A 10,193-nucleotide genomic window follows, 5' to 3' on the forward strand; every position below is an offset into this window, starting at 1 on the left:
TTTGTTTATGACTAGTTTCAAATTGACCAATAGTGGCCTAATAGACATTTTTTCCAAATGGTTCATTATTTGATCTTAGCCTTGAAAGAAGAACTAGTACATAAATATTTCGGCCAGGTCTTTTAATTTGGTAACCCATTTAGAAAAACCCAATAGCTAATTTGACCCATTTAACGTAAAACAATCTAACCTATTTGCCTAAAATAATCCGTAAAATAATCCGGCCCATTACAAAACGGGTTTCTTCTTTCCAAAATTAGAAAACCCTAGCTTCTAACCTAATTTTGCAAACCTTAGCCCTATTATCAACATCTTCATCATTGATATCATTTTATCGCGATTACCATCTCCAATGTCCCCAGCCTATGAAGCAACAACGGTTGTTACCTTTGCAATTACATCCTGCTTGGTAGCTGCGACTTCTAGTAGCCATGGCTGCTCTAGCTTGGCCATCTAGTTCTTGTAATAGGAATCACCGGCCTTTTATTGACAATAGTGAGAGAGATGAAGGGTTATTAAACCCTTCTTCTTCGTAGACAATTCGATGCCTCCTCTTCTTTTTCTTCCCCTTTCTTTCCAAAATCACCCTACCATTAACATGTTTCTTCGACTATGGCCCTAAGCTTCTATTTTTTTTGTAGTTTGGCCTGAAAAAATTATAAACTTGAAAACTTTCTTAGTTTCTTTTATAAATTCATCATTAATGAATTTGCTAACTCTAAACATATTAATCTAGCAATAATTCCTATGCTAGACTTGAACTTTCTTATAATTTCAATGGTTAAAACATATACAAAAATAATCTCTAACATTAAACAAAATCACAAGCTTGTAATTGACTAACCTAAGAAAAAGAGCATTTACTAATTTTTTTTGATGACTTGTTTAGGTGTGTATAGGTGATTGCCCTAAGTGAGTCTCCAATTCATTACAAGTGGTTCTCTTCTCCTCTTTCTTACTTTAAGTTTCTGATTCAAGATGAAAAAAATGGAAATTGTAGGTTATTCATAGTGGTCAAGTGATATATTATTGATGCATACAAATTTTGAACCTTAATTGCTCCCAAGTTATAAATATAACTTAAACTTCTACTACTGTAAGTGCATAGGTCATACACGAGTATAGGGAATATTTGAGTGTTGATTTCATAGGGAAAATTTTCAATTATCAATGCGATTTGAATTCCTTTATTATTTAGACAATCATCAATAAGGCAAGTAAATCTACTCGACAATCATGCAATAAAAATAGTAAAAATAACAAAAAATGTGCCTAAGGTTATGGAATTCCTAACTACTCTTTCAAGTGAAATTTACCAACTAATTAAAGTTGATTATCTTGGGTAAATCATGGCTCATTTCCTAATGTATGTAATACTCATTTTCACCGATATACAAACCATACCCTATAACTATCTCTCACTTATGTTTCATGATGAAGAAACTAGTTATAGATTCATTAAATTCTATAAAATTTCTTGGTTATAACCATAAAAAATGTTTTCCCTACTATCATGAAAACACTCCCTAGCTTTAACACTTTCATGAACTAGTGTTATATCATAACTTTCATTAATGAGACAATACCTTTAGACAATCATAATTAGTGGCCAATTAACTCAAATAGCCATGAAAATCTCATATAACAATAATAGACAATTCATCCACCCCCTAGGTATATAAATTAGCAAAACATAAAGTAAAGGAAAACAAGAACCAAACTTGTATTAGTACTAAACATGAGAATCAAATACAAGGAGCAAAAAATTGAAGAAATTAAACCCTTTGTCAATTGTGAGCATCAACCTCTCCACCTTTAATGTTCAATCTGTGACGCCCCGAAAGAATGAGTGTGAGAACCCGAAAATTTTTATATATTTTCTAGACATTATTTTGTTTTCTAGTCTATAATTTTGTACCTTTCTTCAATATATTAATTTTCTATACATTTTTATAAAGGAATATAGTTTTCAAATCATTTCCTTGATACAAGTTAGTCCACGTTAAGTTTAAAGAGTATTAAGGACGTGGGGCCCGCTACTGCGGTTAGTCGGGTACAATCTTGGCGATTAATTGAAGTTTTGTATAAAAGGATGTTATTTTATAAGGTGATTAGTGATAATTAGGGATTAGCTAGGTGGATTAGTGTTAGAAGATTAGGAGGTTGGAGGACATTCTAGAAAGCCAAGTGGCTTGAAACCATTGCAAGTTGGACCTTTGACCAAGACCGTGATTTCTTCTTCTTATCTTGACCAAACCTTTTGTTTTCATCATTTCTTCTTCTTGTAAGCATGATGGACGAAATTTTGAGAGAGAAAAGGGAGAGAAAACACAAAAACATTCAGCCTTGATCTCTTGCTTAAATCATGAAGAATCCAACGAAAAATCCTAATCTACACCGATCAATCTTGAGGTAAGCTTTGAGAGAAGCTTTTGGTGAAGTTTTAGAAGAAGAAAATCTTTCATCCCTCTTGATTTGCTTGTCACCTTTGGGTTTAGAGGTAAAGAGGTGCATATGGCAAGAAACTCTCTCTCTACTTCCAATAATTGTAAATTAGTGGCTTATAGTTGCAATTTTGGTAGTATTATGCAATATTTCATGGTTGGAAGAAGTGATATGGAAATTTTCAGTTTTATTGGTGAATTTTCTGCCCATATATGAAGCTTAAAGGTTGGCCATGATTCACTAGCTTTGATATGTGAAATATCTAGTGTTTATGTGATAGTTTGTTTTGCCTAAAGAAATTTCCAGCTTGGATGCATAAATTCCAGATTAGGGTTTCCATATGACCCTATTCTTCCCGTTTTGGTTCGAGTATGTTAGAGACAAAATCAGCCTTAGTACAAAACATGAAAGTTGTATATAATGATGTTCTATAATTGCCTACAAAATTTCAGCTCAATCGGAGCAACTTAGCCTGTGAAAAGACTGAAATACCCCTGCTGCCCTGTTTCTATCCGAGCATGCTAATCAGCTTCTGTAATTGGTTGTTTCGACCAGGAATACTACTGATTTGGTTGTCATTATCTTCTTAAGACTTATAGCCTTGTATCTTAGATTTCCAACGCCCCTGGAATCACCTCATTTGGACTTCGGTAGCCTGAGTTATGGTTGTTTACGCATAATGTGGTTAACTAGCCCGAATGTGAGATTTTGGTTCTGTAATCCGGACTTTTGACTTAGATACATTACAAACTAGACTGAGTTGTCTTCATCAAAGTTGTAGGCATTTGTCTTAGCTTCGAAATGGTATAAATTTCACGCCAATCCGATAAGTGTAGCTTTGGTTGTGGGCGTTACGCTAAGCGACGGCAAATCTATCTTTTGGTTTATAACTTAAACTTCATTTCCGGACATTTTCCTAGTTTGATTTCGTACTTGTATGACTTTGGGGCTTTATTGTGATTGAGTTGAGATGTGATTTGTAATGTCTTGTAGGATGGAAAATAAGGAATTTAAGGGGAAGTGCTGTCCAATCTTTGAGAACGTTTAATCGCTGTGAGTTTGGGTTAATTCTTGATAGAATGAAGAGCTTGGACTTGATCGAGGAAAACTGTCTATGATGGATGAGGATTAAGAGCCGTGGTTGGTGAGTGATCTCAAACTATTTCCAAAACTACTTATGAACTGTTTTCTTGCATTATTTACTCGATTGCATATCATGCGTGCTTGCATGTGAGTTCATGACATGATTTGGCTTCACTGAGTTCTTGGGAAGTCTTGTGCTGAACACCAACGTTTCCACTCCTGTTTATTTGGAGCAAATGGCTCCCTCTCTCACTGTTTACTGTTACTGGATCATTTTGAGCGTTGGATGTTTAAGTGCAAGGATTTCACTGGCTCACGAGAGCAATAAACGTACATTTGATTACTGATTCATGACATCATTGAAATGAACTATTGTGAAACTGATTTGATTACTGATTTTACTGGTTACTCGCTGAGCTTTTAACTCACCCCAAAATATTTTGTTCCCCTCCACAGGGCTCGTGGCGAAGGAAGGCTTGTAGTAATTATTCACGTGACTGGATGGCATATATCTTGTACAGTTTGGATTTGGAAATCATTTTATGTATAGTTGGGAATTGTTTCCACTTCGCTTATGACATGTAATTATTGGAGAATTTGATATAATATTTGAGATTTATATTGTAATCTATTTGAGAACTGTAGTGAACGACTGAGTCCCGACGAGAGTTGGGCAGGCGGTCCGCTAAACCCTTTGATTCGCCTTAGGGGAAGGTGGGGCCGTCACACAATCTTCATCTAAGTTTAGTTAGTACAAGATTGGATGAAAACTAGACTAATCCTACACTAAGCTAATGAACTAAGGAAATCTAGTGAAAAAAATAAATTTTTTGTGGTAGTTCCTCTAGCCTCCAAAGTTAAGTAAAAATGTGTCTTGAATGGCCTATTTATAGAAAAATCAAACTCCAAACAATGAAGTTAAAGTTGATGCAAATTGCTCCTTGAAATCATCACAAGTTGTTTCTTGAAACCTTCAAGATTTCTTGAGCAGCTATTGTCAAAACATGATCAGAAAAATGGTCCAAAAAACTGTGTGAACAAGTTGCAAAGAGAAAACACAAGTGAGGTTGGCATTTTGGTCCACAGATTCACTTTCCCTGTAGGTTTGGGAATTTCTGATGAATCCTCAAAATTGTTTTGTTTTTGTGCCAATTTAATCTGTGAATTTCTCAATAATGGAAGCTATACTACTCTTGTACAAAACATGAAAATTGTAACATATTGAGTTAGCTTTCCAATACATTAAGAATCAAGTCCTTTGGAGGTCTGGTGACTGAAAAATAATCAAAATACCCTTAACAAGTCAGTAGCCTTTTCCAGATTTTTGGAACAGAAATGGATGATTGTATTTCAGCCTTTTGACATTGAAAATGTGTGAATTGAACTTTGATATCTTCATAAGAAATGCAGCCATTGGTCTTAGATTTAAAATGCTTCAAAAAATTTTTTAATCTAATACTTGTAACACAACTTAGTCACTAAAACCTACAAAAACTTGAAGTTTTAACCATTTAAATCCATAAAAATGCAGCATTTCTTACTTTTACCACAAAATACAAAATTCACTAGAAATCTAGCTATTCAACTCTTAAAATAACTAAAATGACAAAAAACCAAGTAATAAAATAGATTAAAAATATGCAAAATAAACACTTATCTATTACTTTGTAGAAGTTGACTGCTTGTAACTAACCTACCTCACTCACTCACAAACACATGTTCTTTATCCATTCCTGCTAAATTTTAGTTAATTAAGAGACAGTAGGCAGAAACTCACTTATTCATTTTTAAGTCTGGCAATTTTCATATAACTACAATTTTACATGTTTTTATTTACTAATTTATTTTACATTTACTATTTATGAATTAAATAAATAGATAGATAAAAATTTTTATGGATATTACATCTTTAGCTTGATTGGATCCTCATTGGTCTTCTCTATTAGTACATCTCTTCCTAATCAAAATACAACAAAGGAATATCTGCTATCTTAGACCAATTTTTACCATTTGGACAAGTTCATCGTTCTTTAAGATGGAGGTAGTCTTTGATTGTCATTATCATCTAAAGTCGGAAATCCATCATAGCTTCCAACTCTTTACATGCTACGATTTCCAAGTAGCTAATGCAATTGAGGTGTCAAATGAATGGGAGAGATAGAAGTTTCAGGCAACGTTGTAAACTTAAATTAAGCAAACTTGAAGGGGTACATTCTCAATAATACTCCACTCCCCAGAGCTCAAGAACAAAAAAGTTTGCTTAGGTGGAAACAAAAAACCAAGTCTAGACTAGTTGAGGAAACCAATTTCAAAAGCAAATAGTAAACATCAAAGTACCCTAGAGCATTTTGAGAAAAGATTGGTGAATTATCTCGAAATAATGAAAATGCAATATCGAAACTAATCTCCATGAACCACATTTCTTATACTTTAGAGAAGGAAGAATGGATGTGAATCAGGTTGAGAGAAGCAGAAAAATATATAAAATCGCCGTCAACTTTCTAGTATCGAACTTGGTAGATAATAAGAGTTAGTCAAATTAAGTAGATTGGTTTAGCAAAGTTGGTGACATCTACCGATTGATAAGAGTTCTACATGGATCCAATAACCCCTAGTCAGCCAGCCAAGAAGATCACTACTGAAATCATAACTAAAAACCCACCCACGTCAATCAACTAGACAAGTAAAGCTTAATGGAGGTGAGTTCCAATCTGCTCAAAAAAAGTCCCTGCAACACGTCAAGATTTCATAGAAGCACGACAAAATACATTTTACACCAAATTTTTAGTCATTCTCAGTAAAACAAGTGAGAAGTTGATCTTCAATAGCTGCTTATGCAATGGATATATACAAATTAGAGGGTAGGTGTGACGACCCCACCACCCCCTAAGGCGTACCAAAGGGTTCGGCGGACCGCCTGCCCAACTCTCGCCAGGACTCACTCACTATCTCGATCGAGTCATGTACACACATCCATGAACCATAAATAATATCCGCAATTCAAGCTTATAATTTACATTGATAGAAATCGAGGTACAAAACCTCAATACACCAAACTAGTTCAAAACGTATACAATCCAAGTACAACATGTCCCATTCGAGGAATAGCGCGAGTACAAGACCAAAAGTCAAAAGTCAAAACAAAAGGCTACGCTAGTCTTTTACAAGTCTCACGCGTCACTCGTACCCCCTGTAAGGAAAACAAATAGCGTGGTGTGAGCTAAAGCCCAGTGAGGTTCCAAATAGCAAATTGACCATTATTTATAAGTACTAGTTTTCGATATAGCAAAGTAACGAGCATGAAGAGTTCATAAAAGTGAGCAATCTCAAAATGAGCGAGTGTAAAAGTTTTCAGAAGAAACAATAATCCAATAAACAATAATCATTCCAAAGCATAAGGATACGGATGGCTCTCAGGAGCCAACTTCCATTCATCATTAGGGCTTGATCACATAGTAGTTGACACTCCGTCAACTTTCAAGTAAAGGAGCCAATCCAGTAGAACACCACTTACACTACTCTCCGTCCACCATTCACACCCCCTACTGGGCCCAAAATCCTCAATAAACACGGGTGGTAATACTCGAGTATACCAATTAGTCGAGTAGATATCACTCCACTCGACAAAGCAAGAGACCCAGGGCTCGTTACCCAACCGACCAAGCCCCTGCCGGCTCGACTAGAGTAACTTGCCACAGGGTTTCTGGAATTCCAGGAAGTGCGCGCATCATAACAAGTATGTCAAGTCAATTGCAACAATAAACAAGTATATATCATGTAAGGGCAAGTGCGATAAAGTACACTCTTGCCCTAACAATTCACGCATATGGCATGTAATCATATTGGCACGTATCAAGTACAAGTATCAAGTTCAATTCAGTATTTGAAAGCACTCACCAAAAGATATAGTGCTTTTACTGGTCACTTTCAGGTTATACTCCGAGTTCGGAATCCAAATCTGCGATAAAACTCAATTTGAGAACTTTGAAACATGACTAGAGTTCGAAACTTAGACGTTTCGTTCAATAAGAATCAAGAAATTGAAATTCACTCGGACAGTAGTCGTGAAACACTTGCTCGCCTTTTTAAACAGTAAAACTTTGTAATATTTATACTTGAAATTGTCTTGCGAGTTGAAAGTACAAGGAAAACATACTTCGAGCAATCATTATTTCATTTCTCAAGGGTACAAGTTCGTCCAAGTCCTAACGTATAACACTCAAGAAACATAGTGGCCAAGGTTCTCGCTAGTTCAAGTAATAAGTACTTAACCTTCACTCAAGTCGCTAATATAGTTTTCTAGTCCTCGAGTAAAAATTCGGGCAGCATGCCCTTTGTGTTTACCTAATTTTCCAGCCTTTTAGGCTTCATTGTTTTTCTCAAACACAACCCAACATTATACATATCAGCAATTCATGTCAAGAGCCATTCCATAGGCTCACAATATCATAATAACAAGAATCGTATTAAGTACAAGTGCAGAAATTCAATTTAGTTCAAAACAGATTTGACGTACAAATGCGGAAATAACATATCCGAGGCTACGCTTATCAGATTAAAACGAAACCTACGCCGTTTCGAAGCTAAGACACAGAGCTACAATATTCATGAAGGTCACTTAGTCCAGTTCCTAATGTAACTTAGTCAAATTCTTGAATTACTAAACCAGAAACCAATTCGTCGGCTGTTTAAACGCAGAACACTGTAATGAACATAACTCAGTGTACACAAGTCCGAATTAGGTGTTCTTAGATGCATTTTAAAGACAATTCAGAATAATACAACTTTCATGTTTTGGCAAAAAGCTAAATCAGAAGGGATCCTAGTCAAAAAACGTGATAAACTGGACTTAACTGATCACACGGACTGCTTAGGAAATACTTAAAACAGTAAGGGTATTTTGGCCTTTTCACATCCTACGTTGCTCTGATTGAGCTGAAATTTTGTAGGCACCTATAAAATGCCATTCTATACAACTTTTCTTCTTTGACCTAAGGCCAATTCGGCCGCTATCATATAGATACAAATTCGGACAGAATGTTGAGCAAAAATTCCAGATTCTGAAATTTTGAGTTTCTAATGCAACTTTCCTTAATTTCTTGGTCCAATCACTACCAAAACACCTTATACAACCTCAATTGCAACATATAAGCATTATACAACAATTTGGGCAGAATTTCCACAAGCCCTAGTTCATCATATAAAAAGGGGAAACCTCCAAGAATCATCACAACATCTTGTTTATCTTGTAATCAAGCTACAACATGATCTAAATAACATCTTAAACCCAAAATTTAAAGGAACAAGGGTCATGATCAGACTTTTACCTCAAAGACAAGGCTTGGAAGAGATATACTTCACCCCCTTTGAAATTTCTTAGTTCCTCAAGCTTCCCAACTCACAACCCTCACTTTAATCGGTTTAGAATTTTTGTTTCTCACTTGGATGGTGTAAATCAAGAAGAAAATGGTTGTTTCTTGCTCTCCCTTTTCTCTCTCTCTTGCTCGGCTGTGAAGGTGCAAAAATGAGGAAGAAAGGCTGCTAATATGGTGTTAATAAGACAAGAGGATTAGGACTAATTGTAGCCACAAGTTGGCCTAACACTTGGTTTAATTTCAACCACACAAATTTTCTCTTTCCTTGCTTTTTCTTTGCCTTAAATTTCGGCCAATAGGAGAGCTAAGAGGGGGAAGATATTTTGCTCAAGTTCAATAAATTTGTTTGGTAAACAAAAATGGTGGTCAAGTGGTGCGTTCAATCGGTAGTGCGCGGGACCCACCGGTTCGCGCCGTTTTTCTTAAAAACTCACGTACTAGGGTTTTTACTTCCCATTTACTAACCTTATATCATTGCTACTACTCACATATTTTTTTCTCACTTAAAAGTCACTTTTAATCATCAAATTGATCCTTGGCCAGTACCGAAAATTCATCCGGCGGAAAAATCGCGAAACCCTAATTCTGCTCAAATATTGGAACCGAAGCGTAAAACCCTATTTTCTAGGTTCATTTGCACTTATCATGGAATAATTGGATAGTAGGGCTTTAATAAATGATAATTTTCAAATAAAAGAAATTTTTAAGAAAACGTGAGGAATTTTCCAATTCCAGTAATTAAAATTAGGGTTTCAATTAAAATATGAGAGATTTAGGAAAACCGGTTAGTCACAAGTAAACTAGGGTTTTTGGCTACAATATTAGGGTTTCTAGTCTTTTTAAACAAAATTAGGTTTTAAATCAAACCCAAAGAAATACACTTTAATATTTTCTTCACAAACAACCTCCTAATATTCGGGATGTTACAATCTCCCCTCCTTAAAAGAATTTCATCCTCGAAATTCATACATGCACTTCGAAGAACGTAGGGTATTTCTCATATATTTTCATTTCCGGCTCCCAGGTCTCATTATAGCCAAAACTTAGGGAAACAATAGAAATCACGAATCGTACCTTCTACTATCTCTGTTGGTTCAGATACTGCCTGCTGGTTCAAGGCATATGCTCTAGCTGGTACTCTTGGCTTAGTCCCTCCTACACTTGCTTGTTCAGGGTTTAGGCGTGATCTACGGGGACAGGTTGCAAGCTGGTGTTCGGTGCTACCACACCATAAACATTTTCCCGCCTTTCGCCAACAATCACTCTCCACGTGATTGGCCTTCCCACAGT

The sequence above is a fragment of the Coffea arabica genome, chromosome 6c, assembly GCF_036785885.1.
Source record: "Coffea arabica cultivar ET-39 chromosome 6c, Coffea Arabica ET-39 HiFi, whole genome shotgun sequence".
In the NCBI taxonomy this organism is placed as follows: domain Eukaryota; kingdom Viridiplantae; phylum Streptophyta; class Magnoliopsida; order Gentianales; family Rubiaceae; genus Coffea; species Coffea arabica.